This window comes from Cervus canadensis, chromosome 27 (genome assembly GCF_019320065.1).
Source record: "Cervus canadensis isolate Bull #8, Minnesota chromosome 27, ASM1932006v1, whole genome shotgun sequence".
NCBI classification, from domain to species: Eukaryota; Metazoa; Chordata; class Mammalia; order Artiodactyla; family Cervidae; genus Cervus; species Cervus canadensis.
Window position 1 is genome coordinate 8902871 of NC_057412.1, and position 16230 is coordinate 8919100.

Below are 16230 nucleotides of genomic sequence, written 5' to 3' on the forward strand. Positions count from 1 at the left end.
CTTCCTGCAAAGTCTCCCAGGTGGCTTTGCTTCTGTGTTCTCTATTCAACCGAATCCTTGCCTCTAGCCTTTTTTTAACCCACTGTGATCTGCTGGTCTTCATCCTAACAAATGATCTTTTATTAATTCTGAAGAGATTTATCCCATTGACTTTTTACAGTGCCCTTTCAATGATGGGAACAAATGGGCAGCCTGCGACAAGAGCTGGAGGGAGAAGTTTGTGCTTTACTGGTATTACCTCCCAGTAACTTGGGGATTCACTGAACAAAGATATATTTGAGCACCTGCTCTTTGTCTGATAGTGCATGATGCACAAGAAATGAAAAAGTTGGGAAGTGATGGTCCTAGTTTGGCACGAGCTCCCAGATGAATGAATTCTTTCAGCTGACATTGTTTTGAGTCCCTCCTGTGTATCAGGCACTGTACTTGCTGCTGGGGAAACAACAGTGAACAACAAAATGTTCCCCTTTTCAAGGCAGTGATACCCTAGAAAGGAAAGCAGACAATAAACATTCAGGATGCTCTGAGGATAAATGAATGAAGAGGAACAATGATGAGCACTGGGAGATCAATTATCCACTCAAAGCTGACCAATTAAGAGGCGACTGTACACTTCTTAGAGTAGGGTGGTAATGGTGGTTAAAAACAAAAACTACTAAATTCTGTAGAGTCAACTGAATCTGCTGATAGATTGTTTTATTTCTTTTTATTTTAGAAAATTCTGTCTGTGCTGGGTCTTCATTGTGGCACATGGGCTCTAAAACTTGTGAGCTCAGTAGGTGCAGTGCAAGGGCTTGGTTGCCCCACAGCATGCAGATCTAGTTACTTGACCAGGGATCGAACCCATGTCCCACTGGACCACCAGGGAAGTTCCCATGCTGACAGATTAAACACAAGTTATTAAAGAGTCACCCTAACATAGGTATTTTAGATTATGTATCAGAGAAAAAGAGCTGCCTTTACTTGAGTTGGAAAAGTCAGCAAGATGAGTAGGTTTTTTCAGTGAAATAGGAAGCAAGATCATGATCAGAGAGTAAAGGATAGAGAGGAAATGTGGAGAAGAGAGGCGAACTGGTTGTCTGGGAGAGTATTTAATTGCCTATTCCCTCTGAGGTTTGAAGTTTAGAGGAAGATGAATGATAAAATGTTTAATGTTATGCAGTATGCTTGAGATGCTTAGAAAGAATAACAGCATTTATATATAATCACTGTGAGATGTAATCACAAAAAGACATACGGTGTACATTTCAATCAGGATGTGTTGTGTTGGTGGAACTGTAATAGTGATATAACTTATCACAATAGGGCTTCAGGCCATCATTCTCCTGTATTAAAGTTAAGACGGGAACATTTTGTATTTTAGGAAAGAATTGTTTTATTCTTTGTGAATTAGGATAAAGGACCACCAGTCCTTTAAGATGATGCTTCTTTATGGCAGGAGAACTTATAGATCATGAGTAATGGCTTATGTTACAGAAATAAATGAATATTCACCAGCAGCAGAGAAGAGCATGGTTAACTCCTTTCTGCAAAGACATTAACTTCTTGCATGTCCAGCTTTATTAAATATTTAACTGTGTTGAAAACCTGTGAAAAGCAAAACCTTCAGTCCATACATTAGAAGAATTAGAAAACATCTCAAAGTTTATCATCTGTATTTCGACCCAGGAGCATTTGGTGGATTTTTGGTAGTACTTTATGTAGGATATATTGAGTTCTTATATTTCAATAAATAAAATGTATCCCCTATTTACATGGTAAAAAAGTGTTTTAAGATGGAATAAATGATGAATGGTGGTAAATTTTACTGTTGGTCAAAATAAAATGAAGGCTGAGGTTTACCTTTGAAGTTGACAATTTTAGAGTCATTGGTGACCATGACAAGAGCAGATTTTGAGAAGTAGGGGGGAAGAGAGCCTGATAAGAGGAGGTTTCAGAGAGGATAAAATGAGAATAACTGGGAATATGAAAATATGTAAACCCCTCCTCTAAAGGGCTTTCTCCAAGAAGAACAGAAAGATAGAATCATAGCTGCAAGAGCACATAGGATAAGGGTGGGTTGTTTAAATGGAAGAGTCTATGGTTCCTTTGAAAGCTAACAGAAATGACACAGTGTGAGTGGTGATAGTGCAGGAAGAGAGAAGTCATTGAAAAGTAGAGGGAAAATGGAAACTAACGATGAAATAGAGGAACCGGCTCTAGATAAAATGAGGGAGAACAGATCAACCATGGTCATTGGAGATTAAGGCAAAGAAAAGATGTATTAGATTTACTAAGGGAACATATCAAGTTCTTTTTTGGATTGTTTTTATTTTTCAGGGAAATACAAAGCAAAGTTGAGACTGAGAAATGGGGAGATAATGGAGGTTTGGGAGAAAGCAGAAAGTGTAAACTAGTTAGTCACTTGGGACAGTTTTTAATTGTCCATCCTCTCTGTGGAATGTTTCCTGCAGAAACCCCCCCATCAAATCCATGAGAGCCTATGTCATGGCTACAGATGGTGATGCAGAGGGAAGCCCTCCCTCTAAATCTGGTTAATTCCATCTTCTCTAAGACCTCAACCTTCTGGATAAGCCTAGGAATGAGGACCTCACACAAGATGGATAAATACTGATTCCTTCCATGGGAGTTTTGGCCCTGGAAATGAATGAGTCCGTCTCCTTCTGGAAAGTCTTGATTGGTGGAAATGCAAATCCTTATATCATGTCATGGGAAAATGAAAAGCACATCTGTGGGGGCAAGGCTGGGGAAAAATAAAGCATATGTGCATAAATCACAGAGAGAGAATCTTGAGTGCCTCGTTAACCCTAATTCTAGGCATTCCTGAATCCTAGAACTTCGATTGCAAGAAAATCCTTAATAGCTCTTGTTGTTGTTCAATTACTAAGTTTTGTCTGACTCTTTTGAGATCCTATGGACTATAGTCCTCCAGGCTCCTCTATCCATGGAATTTCCCAGGCAAGAATACTGGAGTGGGTTGCCATTTTCTTCTCCCAACCCGGGTTGGGCTAGGTAGAACCTGAGTTTCCTGCTTTGGCAGGTCGATTCTTTACCACTGGGCCATGGGAAAGCCCCCTTAATAGTTTACCAACCCCTTTTGGCTTGACATACTTTGACTTTGGTTTCTATGACATGCAACTGAAAGATTCCAAAGTAAGCCATGCTCCACCATGTAAGCAGAATAGGCACTAAGAATATATAATGTGAGAGATTCAGGAACGCAAAACTTCTTGAGCAAAGCATCTTCCCCCGACTCATCAACTGTGATTTATGAAATTCCACGATGAGGATGGAAGGGAATTACCATTTACAGAGCATTTCAGGAATCTAACCCTAAGCTAGATGTCTTAAAAATATTAATACTATCTCATTAAGATATTAATATTATCTCATTAAGTCCTTTGGCACTGGAGAAAAGCTTATTCTTCCAGAGCCGATGGAAGAAATATCTCTTCCTAAAATACATACATATGTGTCTAAAATATTATTGCATATGCTATTGTTCTAACTTAACGTGAGAGTACATTAATTGTGATACTTATATTGTTTTTGTTGTTCAATCACTAAATAATGTCCAATTCTCATGGAAGCAACCTAGATGCCCATCAGCAGACGAATGGATAAGGAAGCTGTGGTACATATACACCATGGAATATTACTCAGCCATTAAAAAGAATTCATTTGAATCAGTTCTAATGAGATGGATGAAACTGGAGCCCATTATACAGAGTGAAGTAAGCCAGAAAGATAAAGACCATTACAGTATACTAACACATATATATGGAATTTAGAAAGATGGTAACGATAACCCTATATACAAAACAGAAAAAGAGACACAGATGTACAGAACAGACTTTTGGACTCTGTGGGAGAAGGCGAGGGTGGGATGTTTTGAGAGAACAGCATCGAAACATGTATATTATCTAGGTTGAAACAGATCACCAGCCCAGGTTGGATGCATGAGACAAGTGCTTGGGCCTGGTGCACTGGGAAGACCCAGAGGGATCAGGTAGAGAGGGAGGATCGGGATGGGGAATACATGTAAATCCATGGCTGATTCATGTCAATGTATGACAAAAATCACTACAATATTGTACAATATTGTAAAGTAATTAGCCTCCAACTAATAAAAATAAATGGAAAAAATAAATAAATAATGTCCAATTCTTTGTGACCCCATGGACTGCAGCACACCAGGCTTCCCTGTCCTTCACCATCTCCCAGAGTTTGCTCAAACTCATGTCCATTGAGTTGATGATGCCATCCAACCATCTCATTCTTTGTCCACCCCCCTTCTCCTCCTGCCTTCAATCTTTCCTAGCATCAGTCTTGACATCAGGTGGCCAAAGTATTGGAGGACTTTAGCATCAGTCCTTCCAATGAATATTCAGGGTTGATTTTCTTTAGGATTGACTGCTTTGATCTCCTTGCAGTCCAAGGCACTCTCAGGAGTCTTCTCCAGCACCGCAGTACAAAAGAATCAATTCTTTGGTGTTCAGCCTTCTTTATGGTCCAACTCTCACATCTGTACATGACTACTGGAAAAAACCACAGCTTTGACTATATGGACCTTTGTTGGCAAAGGGATATCTCTGCTTTTTAATATGCTGTCCAGGTTTGTCATAGTTTTTCTTCCAAATTTTTAAATTATGATTAAATTATAAGAATCAGAGAGGTAAGAAAATGTGAATTCTTGAGCTAGAGACCAAGACATTGAAAATGAGATTACAGTAGACAGGGGGCTGGGAGTGTAGTGGCAGCCATGAAGAACACAAGAGCAGACAGAGGTAAATCAGGCATAAAATGAAAAGCTGTAGGCAGTTGCTGAAAGAAACATGTCCAGACATATAAAAAAGTATCTGGGAAGGAGAGAGACTGGTGTGTGGCAACGCCTATTACTGGAATCAGTTATTGCTCAGTGCATCAGGTGAGCATTCTCCACTGGATTATAAGGTTGGAAGGGATTACACAAAAAGGAATGTCCTTATTATCAGAAGTTCAAAAGAGAAACGTCCGCCTGGATTCAGACTGAAAGCCAGCCGTGGAGAAGTATGTGATACAAAAATAAATGTCCATAAAACCCAACTCTATCTCACGGAAAGCTTTTTATTTTCAGTTAGAATAAATAACAGGATGTTGTACTTATTGAAATTTAGCCACTGAACAGAAAGATATCCAATGTATAAACATTTATACTATATATATGTGTATATATATATATATGAGATAGATATTGGATATCTCTTTGATTTGGTAGTGAAATTAAAATGTACAAATATGAATATAAATAAATATGTATATTTATGTGTAATACTTTATAAATATTATTATAATTATTATTAGGGAATAATTCCTGGGAAGGATTCAATGTCAAAGGGGCAAGGTTGTCATTTGAGATGGATAAATTCTTTAGCAATGAGTTCCCTGCAGTGAAAAAGGTCAATAGTAGAATCCTTACACTCACCCCAGGTTTGGAACTAGGAAATCTACCCATTTAAACTACATATTGGATAGTTTAAAACTTTGTTCTAGAATTTTCCTTTTCCCAGCATTCAGGCCATGCTGAAGGAGACTTGTTTACAATCTGAGAATGTGTGTGCTAAGTCAATTCAGCCCTGTCTGACTGTGACCCCATGGACTATAGCCCACCAGGCTCCTCTGTCCATGGGATTCTCCTCCTCCAGGGGATCTTGCTAACCCAGATACTGAACCTGTGACTACATCTCCTGCATTGGCAGGCAGGTTCTTTACCACTAGCACCACCTGGGAAGCCACAATCTGAGAAGGGTTCATCCAATTATTCAAGGCTCAGTTCTCCCTTCCCAATTTTCTTTTCCCATCTGAGTCTCATTTGAGAGACTTCTCCTTAAGCAGTTCTAATCAAGGTGTAGAAAAAATATTTCTGAACAAAAGAAATTATAATGCTTTTCAAAATGGCATATCCAAATGTGATTTGAAAGGAATAACCCAAAACATTAACATTTTGCCCATTATCACAGAGACAGAGAATGCTAGATCTGAAAAGGAATTTAGGAACCACTTCATACAAAATGCGGAACCACTTCATACAAAATGTTTATTTTGTTCATAGGTAAAGTAAGGCCCAGATAGCCAAAAAAGACAGGACGGTATTCTCAGTGACCTGACCAAACGGTTAGAAGGAGATCAGAGATGTTCCACTCACAGCTCCAATTTCTTCTGAAGCACACCTTCTGGGACTTTTTCATAACTTTCATAACAACTTTCATTTGAATCTACACATTAATAGCTAACATAAAAAAGATCACTAAAAAGATGATTAATTAAAAAATCTCAACAGCACATACCCTTTGTGAATGAAACTAAGCAATTCATTAAAATTGGAAGTGGGCAAACTGTAAATCATAAAAGTAATGCTCTGTAGTTAAATTTATCCATATGCTACATAAGAGGACCACCATAAAGTTACCCCCCAAATCCTATTTATTATAGAGTGACCAAAAATGGCTCTGGAAAAAAAAAATAGCAGTACCCTAGAAGGAGTGGTTACTAACAAATAATATCCAACTGATGGTCTTTTTTCCATCAAGAGTGTTGGCAGGAGAGCACAACAACAGATCTTCATGCAAGAAGATAGCAGAGAAAATATAGACTAGCTGGACAGGGACAGCAGAACCAGGAACTTGATTAAATTCAGGAACTGTTCTGAACAGGAAAGGTTTGTTAAAACATAAGAATGAAGGCACTGATTAAACAGTCAAACAGGCTAGATTTTGCTGAAGTCACTAAAGATTCAGGAGGGCACTCACCCCAGCCTAGCTCTAGTGTTCCCTTCCCTGAGACAGGGCGGGATGCAGAGACGGAAGATGTCAACCAGCTAGACAGGGGTCCAGAAACTCAGACAAGGTCTCTTTCAGGGCAGTTAAGGAAGGGTGGAAAGAGAGGAACCTCGGGAAGAAAGGTAAGAGACGAACTCTGCAAAAATGTGAGGAATGTGGGAATAAAGTTGAGGCAGGCACCAACAGAGAGTCCATCAAGAGCACAGACTGGAGGAGTATGTTACTGGGTCATGATCAGACCCACCCAGTGGACAAGAGATGCCATCAGTTTCAGCTGGCTGGCTTATTCTGTCTTAACAGACCCTTTGACGAGACAACCTGCGGCCTTAGCATAATCCAGTGACCGTGAATCATGTGCTTCAGCACTAAGCCATTTTAACATAATGCCAAATGGAAGTGAAGAAAATAGGGTGCCTGCCCAAAGGAGCAGAAATAATGGGCCAGCTCTCCCTTTGGTGCATTAACCTTCAGGGGAGGAAAGAGCTTTAAGGACAGAGGAAGCAGCAGCTTCTCAGGCATTAAGAAGATTAAGGAAAATAGTATTGGACTGAAGCAGAAAGGAAATGGTTTGCCCGTCTTGGAGAGGACATTTCTGTTGCTATTGCCACTATAAACCATCTTCACCCTCAGTTCCAAATCGGGCCGGGCCAATGGGATTTGTTGAGCCAATGTATCAAATTACTCCTGCTGAGGAGACTCTGGAGGGAGGCTTGGAGCCAAGGAGTGCTGTGAAATTCATCTAAGTGACAGGACACTTACAGGTGAAAATGGAGCTCCTAGCTGCCACTGTAGACAACAAAGCTAAAATGATGCTAATTAGAAAGCCTGCACCTTTAGCTCCAGGAAGAAAGGAAGATTCAGAGAGCAGACCAATGTCCACCTAAAGTCTTCATTACTAGGCTGGAACTTGGGTGAAAATGTCTTGAACGCAATCAGAAATTCAGAGATTTCCAGCACCATTAGGAGGATATGAGGGCTATAACGATGCACTTCTTCCACATTCACTGGATTAAGAGTGATCAAGGTCACACAAATATTGCAAAAGCAAATAAACTGTCTACTTAGCTTTAAGGCAAGAAGATGTGGGAAGATATTCAGCAGCTGAGTAAACCCTGAGAGGCCCTGAGGGGACCCCTTCAGCGTGGAAAGCTTCCCTTCCATCATCCTCAGGATGTAGGAGGCATAACTTGTGCTTAGCAAAGCCACAGAAGTCATCCAAACTTCTCACTGTAATGTGGTCACCTTCAACAGACCACAGCCAAACACATTCTACTGATTTATGCTCTTGAGGGTTCACAGTAAGTTCATCTTCTTCACGTGGATCAGCCAAGCGCTCCCTCTCCCCAACCAAACTTCTCTGTCTCAAGTAGGGTTTCTTGGGAAGCAGGCTCTAAGAGTTTAATGTGCAGAATATTTACGTAGGTGATCCTTTAGTTTCAACACTTGGGCAAAGAAGGAAAAGAAGCAGGATTTGGCCGAAGTTGAGTCATGATGCAGACTATGACAGCCTCAGTCAATGTCATGGCAGTTCTGATGTAAGATGTGTCTTCAGAGTTGTCCTGAGCTGGGCCAAGATGACCAGAACTTTAAACCCTCCCTGATCAGTCGCTGGATGTGGCCTACTCCAGGAAAGGGTACCATCGACAGGCAGGGCAGCTTATTGTGGCTCAGCAGTCTCTGAAGAGCTGACAGCTGAAGGCTGGTACTGACAGCATCCCAGCAGCTAGAGCAGTAGATTCTTCCTTAAAGACAGATCTGGATATAGCACATCACATTGTCCATCACATGCTCTCCACGTGCTTCCTAAATTCCCATACAACTCCAGGAAGCAAAGATGGAATTGAAGTTTGAACCTCCCCAACCTTTTTTAAAGCAGAAACCATAGGAGGAAAAGAAAAAATGCCAAGCATGAAAAATGTTTCGATGCCAAGCACTTTGAAGAATTAAAGTAACAGCCTCTGGTGTTGCAATTATGAGACAAAGATTGAAAGGCAGCTTTGCTTTAAAATAATGATGGTATCACCAATGTGATGGACATGGGTTTGAGTAGGCTCCAAGAGTTGGGGATGGACAGGGAAGATGATCCCATTGCTGTAGTCCATGGGGGTCTCAAAGAGTCAGACAAGACTGAGTGACTGAACTGAACTGAATGTCTTCCCTTTGTCCCCCTTCTGTGAAATATTCGCAAGTTTCACTCAATCAATGACTTCCTGTTGTGTTGAGGGTCTGCTATGTGCTCAGCATCGCACTGGATCCAGCTGTGGGAGATGCTAGAGAAACATTCAGCAGGATCTCTAACTTTGAGGACGTTTTGGTCTAGATGGGAAGCGAGCATAAACCACAAGGGCATAGGAGAACATCTTTTTGCTCAACTACACGCTCTTGACAGGCTGAGGCAGCATAGTATAACGTGGTATAGCAAATTTTTACTTCATTACGGTATGAACTTGATCACATTACTGTGCCATTGATCAAGGCAGTTACATCTCTAAGGACCAGTTTCCTTTCTTATATTGAAGTATGGTTGATGTATAATATATAAATTGCAGGTGTACAAGTAACGATTAACATTTTTTAAAAGTTATACTCAATTATAGTTATTTCAGAATATCGGCTATATTCCCCAATGTTATACAATATTTCCTTGTAGCTTATTTTTATACCTAATAGCTTGTACCTCTTTTCCTCCTACCCATATATTGCCGCCCCTACCCGCCATCTAGCGTACTTAGCTTACCAGTGTGTTGTGGAAACTGAATCATTCAAAGGTTGTAAGCATGCTTTGTAAGTTATGAGAGGCAACGCAGACATTTGCTTCTCCTTTCATACCCCCACTCTTGGTGCGTCAGAGAAGGAACAGAAAAACCGCTGAGCTGGAGACGTTAACAGATTTCAGAGGAGAGTCGAACATTCGAGCAAGGGCTGCGAACTGGCTGCTTCTGTGACGTATTCTGGGTGACATTCGTCTTGTCTCTTCTGTACACCTTTAGAAGGGGCGAATCATTCTAAACATGGTGGAGGTTCAAGCCAGGCACATCCTTCACACTGTCTGTAAAGCCCACTGGGAACAGAGCTGGGTCAAAGAGTTGGTTAGCGAACTTGCTGCAGCAGCACGGAGCGCACGAGGGAGGAACTTCCTGCGGAAGTGGCCTGTGTGGGCGGAGTCTGAGGAGGACGGAACCAGGAACCCGGGGTGGACTGGAGGCTGTCGGGAGGTGGGTATTTTCATGACTGATTAGCTTATTACGCTATAACGAGGAGGCGGGAGGGTTAAATTGAGGTTTAGAGTTGTCATGGGTAAACAGTAGAGTGGGGAGGGGAGGACGCTTAGTCATTCTTGGATGGGTAGCATGGCCCTGTCTTGTCGCAAATGTGGTCACAGTGCCGCTCTGTCTGAACACCGTATCTATTCTGTGAATAGGTTTATGGTCCTCCAGAAAGGTCACAGCCTTGCTGGCAGCAAAGCCATTTTCTTATATCTTCCATACCACCCCACGTACACATCTGCATAACTCTCTGGGTTTCTTTAGATGTCTGAATTTGCCACTTCTTATGGGCAGAATTGTGTCCCCCCAAAATGTATATGTTGAAGCCCTAATCAAAGTATGTTAGACTGTGACTGTATTTGGAGATGGGGCCTTTAGAGAGGTGATTATGTTAAATGAGGCCATTAGGATGAGCCCTAAACCAGTCTGACCGCATCCTTATAAGAAGAGGAGAGAAGGACACAGAGAGACATCACTGATGGATCACACAGAGGAAAGACCTCGTGAGGACACAGGAAGAGGATTGTCATCTGCCCGCTAAGCAGAGAGGCCTCGGAAGAAAGCAAGCCTGCCAACACTTTGATCTGGAACTTCCAGCCTCCAGGACTGTGAGGAAAAAATGTCTGTTGTTTAAGCCCTTCAGTCTATGGTGCTTTATTATGGCAGCCCTAGAAAATGAATACAGTTACCCTCCCTTCACTGAAATAGGACATCTTGTGAGTAACAGTCCAGGCTGAGAGAAGCCTAACTCTGCCAGGGGGAAGCTTTAGAGGAACTGATATGAAGAATGGTCTTGCTCCTTGGAAGAAAAGCTATGATAAATATAGACAGCATATCAAAAAGCAGAGATATCACTTTGCTAGCAAAGGTCCTTATAGTCAAAGTTATGGTTTTTCCAGTAGTCAGATACAGATGTGAAAGTTGGACCATAAAGAATACTGAACACCAAAGAATTGATGCTTTCATATTGTGGTGCTAGAGAAGACTCTCAAGAGTTCCTTGGACTGCAAGGAGATCAAACCAGTCAATCCTAAAGGAAATTAACCCTGACTATTCATTGGAAGGACTGACACTGAAGCTGAAGTTCCAATACTTTGGCTACTTGATGCAAAGAGCTGACTCATTGGAAAAGACCCTAATGCTGGGAAGGATTGAGGCCAGGAGGCGAAGGAGATGACAGAGGATGAAATGGTTAGATAACACGACCGACTCAAAGGATATGAATTAAGCAAACTCCAAGAGATAGTAAAGGATAGCGAAGCCTAGCGTGCTGCAGTCCATGGGGTCACAAAGAGTTGAACACGATTTAGTGACTGGAAAACAACAACTTGAAGCATGAATTAAAATGTGGCCAGCAGAGGAGGAGGAAAGAGCTTGCCTATGGCAGAGAACCTGGAAGCATGGTCCCTACACCAGCAGCATCAGCCTCGTCCAGGAATTTGTTAAAAATGCAAATTCTCACCCCCCTTCTCACACAGACTAAATCCGAATCTCTGGGGTAGGGCTCAGCCATCTGTATTCGATAAGCCCTCCAAGTGATGCTGTTGCTGGCCAGGATTTAAAAACCACAGCCCTATAGTAGAGGAGAAGGCTCCCAAATGCAATCATGAGTAGTTCAATGTAGCTAATAAATACTAGCATGACTCAGAAAGGTTTAAAGAGAGAAGTGGGCATTGATTGAGGCCTTGAAAGAGGTAGAAGGTGGGTGGTATGAGGAAGAGGAGAGGCAGTCGGGGATACAGAAATAAGGAGTGGAAGCTCCTGCCTCTGGGTTAATCCTTAGCTTAGGACTTGAGGTCTAAACACTGCAGTGCCCTAAGGTGAACATGATCCTAAAATTAAGATGCTTAGGACCAAGGCCACATTATACTAGATTTTTTACCACGACAAAGACTTAATGAAGAAGTTCTTCAACATTCATCTGAAGTGGTGAAAAACACTTAAAACAGTCTACCCAAAAATGTTAGAAGTTCTCAGGCTGAGAATTATGGTCATCGGAAGAGATATTTTAAAGCCAAATTGAAGAGGATGTAAAAGTTACATTAATCGTCCAGAAGGCATCCTTTGTGTGGAATGCAACCTTGGCTTATAGGCTTTTAGTGAAATTAAATTTCTTCACACCTCGCCAAACCTGTGACTTTCCCGTATGAGGGAACTGGAGCCCACCTTCCGGAAAAGGGTTGCTGCAGTGCTCATCTGCCAATGTTTTACTGGCGAGGGGTGGGGATGGGGTAATTGATGCAGCAGCCCAAGAACAAAAACCATGAGCCCAGTGGAGGAAGGACGATCTCCATCATGATACTTTGGACTTAATGAAATTTGCTGTTAGCAAATGGAGTCATTCAAATCTAAGATTGGAAAGTTGTATTCAGTCTTTCATTCAGGCTAGGATGTTTTTGTTCTTTTGTGTTTACAGAATCGATCTGAGTTGCTTTTGCTTTCCCATGCCACAGGAATGCCTCTGACCAATTATTTATCCTTTCTGCCCTCCTGACAGGGATGAGTTTGTGTGCTGTAAATCATCGTCCCATTCAGTGTATTTACTTGGAACTTGGACTTCTGTGTTGACAGTGAGTGGCTAATTTGCATGCTTCTGTCTCCTCCCTTGCTCCATACCTTGCACAGATGTGATCATTTATGCTTTAACTTTTTTGCATCCCTTTATAGCACGAACCCGTTTCTTCATGTTCATTTAACTGCACCCTGAGAAATTATCTATCCACATACTTGGTGGCAAAAGGCAAGAGCAGATGGCTCCAAAACTGAAATGGGAGTTCTCCTGAAAACTCAAAAGGAAAGATGGTGTTCAGGGACTGGATTATGTGTATTTTGCATTTTTTAGTTCCCATAAAAAAGTTGACTGCCTCAAATCAGATATAGATTTGACAAAACCATTTATTCAGCAATGGCTTTTTTGCCCTTCTTTAACAGTGACATAAAATATTTGAGTATTTTCTTTCCTCACTGATAACAAAACTATTCAAATGCACTGCCATAATATTTATTTAATTAGTTTGCTGAAATCTTTCTATGGAGGAATAAATTCAACTTTACTCTTTCTATTTTAGACATAAAAAGAAGCTGACTTCCAGTGCTACAATATTTTACTGTGATCTGAGCCTCCCAAGGATGAAACCTGGAAAATACAAATTTAAAAGGCGCCTCCTATAAACTGTACTGTTATTTTAATCAGCACTTCTATTCACTTTCTTTCTCTTTTTTTGTTTGCCAGCTTTCCTTCTGATTGTATCATAATAACTGTCTAGACACTGTTCCCAACTGTGATGGATTTTAAGAGACTGTACAAATGAGGCCAGAAAAAAATAAATTAGCAGTACTGTGCATTAAAGTGCCTCAGTTTAAAGCATTATGAATAGAAAAAGCACTGACCACTTACATATCAGCTAAGATAGCCTACTATCCATTTTCTTCAAGGTTGTGATTAGAAAGTTCTTATCCAACTTGCTGTCCAAAGGTATAATAATGACTTACAACAGTATGTTTCTAGGTTCCCATTTAACTTTTTGTTTTATACTAGATGCATGAGAATCTAGATTTGAAGGTTAAGTTACAATTTCAGTTATAATGGTCTTAGAGATTGGTCTTAGGAGTTTCTGACTTCTTCGGTCACTTGCAGGACTGTCATCAGATTCAAAGCCATAGTTACTAATGTTTTACTTGAAGCAACACAGCAATAACAATGACAATAAATAATGTCAGAAACAATTCTCCCAGTCGATACTTAATCAGTAGGAACTGGTATAATCATAATGAAAGATTTTTCAGCAGGTTGAAAATCAGCTTATACCTTAAGCATCCCCTAATCCAGGGTCTTACCACTCCTCTTCTGCAGCCTCAGCCCCTTCTCTTAATGACCTAACACCTAAAGTTTAACCCCTGGCCCAATAGGGCAACTCCATTTATGGTACGTTCCAGTTGGCTATTACTGATTGATAAACAAATATGCTATAAGTATTTTTCATGTCATTCCTGATTAAACTTTATCATTTACCATCTCAGCTAATGTTAGTATACAGTACAGTCAGATAAAAAGGGGTCTCAAAACAATTCCTATGTGTGTGCCACAAACACAAAGGAGCTAGAAGAAGTCATGAAGGGGGAATAAAAGAGGATGCATTGGGAGAGGATTTCTGATGTGAAGCTTCGAGAAGACTTCTGTATTTGCAAGCAAATCTCTATTTTAGCATTCTCTTTCAAGTGAACTTATCTTTGCCAATTGCCTAATTGCTCTATAGGATTTTCTCAGAGATAGGATGACTTACTGTGTTCTGTAGTATGTCACAAGATATATTCAGTCCCCGAGGTTAGAATTTGGGAATATTCGTAGGTGGGCAGGATTCTACCTACAAGCTTAGATGTATTCAGTAGATGGTACCCCAAGCAGATCTCCTTTACTGAGCCAGGGCACCCATCCCCCAGCAGCTGCTGTTAGTTTCTAGCGGTTCACAGATGCCCCCTCTTATAGGTAATTGTGTCAGCCACGGGGAACACCCTCGCCCAGAGATGCCTAGGACATGTCCTTCCACCACCACCAGATTATCTTGCTCCCAAGGACGGATTCTGGGCATCCCAGGTGGCTCAACAGGTAAAAACTCACCTGCAATGGAGGAGATGCAAGTTTGATCTCCAGGTCAGGAAGATTCCCTGGAAGAGGGCATGGCAACCCACTCCAGTATGCTTGCCTGGAGAATTCCACGGACAGAGGAGCCTGGTGGGCTATAGTTCAGAGGGTCGCAAGGAGTCGGACACGACTTAAGTGACTGAACACAGACAAGGATAGATTCTCCCCTCGCAGGACAATTCTGTGGTACCATTTATGCTCCAGAGCCCATCATGGAATCAGGCTGAGCTAGATACCACACTTTCATTTAGCTGCTTCTCCTGCACTACCTTGCTGCTCTTTTTGTCCTTGAAGACTTGTCCTAAATCACTCTCTGAAAGAATCCCTGTGTCAGTCTCCACTTTTAGACAACCCAATACAACTTTATTCCTTGGAGGCAGAATTAAAGACTTTTTTCCTAAATATAAATGACAAAAAATATATTTTTAGACTTTTACGAAGTCTAATTTTTAGACTTTTATCAAATTTGAGGGACATTAATAATGTTTAATATTGATTTTCTACCAATTATACTATGACAAATCTGAAATAGAACATAGTTCTGGGTTTTATTCTGTTGCAATACTTTGTTTTCTTTTTGTGGGACTCATATTTGAAGCTCATGTTTTCCCTGTTTTTTATTATCCTGCATATACAGACATAAAGGAAAGTGTCAATGCATTGTAGATTACAGTTAGCACCTCAGCTAGTAGAAAAGGCATTTGGGTAGTTTTGGCTTGCACCCCCCCATCCACACTCCACTCTTCTCCATCCTGCTCTGAGCCCCAAGACTTTAACTTCTGAGGACTTCACCTAAAGCCTTCTCTGCCCTCCAACTTTCAGTTCAGCCAATGGAAGGCATTTGTCAAGAAATTGAAAGATTAGTGAAAAATAAAAAAAGCATTTTTATTCCAACAGCTACCTTCCTACCAGATCATTACAGGCAGACTCTGACCCTGTACCCAAGGCCCCACGTTTCTACAGGGCAGCCCTTTTCATTGAGCTATTCTATGTTCCGGTAACTTAACTGCTCCCCACCCAGATCCCTCGGAAGCCTTGCTTTTGCTGGCCCTAAGGATTGCCCTATCCTTTGTTGCTTAACCCTGCCCACTTCATCATACATGCTCTCTTCATTAAACTCCCTTCAGCGGTCCCTTTGAGAGTGTGATATTATGCCTGGGCACTGGGTGAAGCAATAGGATAGCCTAAGTTGGCTAGCACTGGAATGGAAAATATTTCTTACTAGGGAAAAAAATAAATCTGGTAAAAATATGTAAGTCATTCCTAGGGTAGCTGATTACTCAGGAACTCCAATACTTATTGTTACTGATTGATGTTTTGGGTTATAGTCATTCCATCATTCCTGCTTTCATTTATTCCATAACCAGGTATTGATCACCAGCTAAGATTGATGCTCTGTGGGCTACGGTAACCATGCAAGGCACAGAACCATAGTGTCATGCACAACATCATAAATTTCTCCCTGTGAATGATGTCCAGGGGACATCTGTTACCTTTGAACAGT

General features: G+C 41.1%; 1 long non-coding RNA gene across 1 annotated transcript; it reads left to right on the forward strand.

Annotated features, from left to right (window-relative positions):
* The first annotated feature begins 9320 nt into the window (after nt 1-9320).
* LOC122428868 lies at nt 9321-13427 on the forward strand. The gene is made up of 3 exons (XR_006265838.1): nt 9321-10033; nt 12582-12654; nt 13153-13427. It is a non-coding gene; the product is annotated as an uncharacterized LOC122428868 (long non-coding RNA).
* Nucleotides 13428-16230: the final 2803 nt, after the last annotated feature.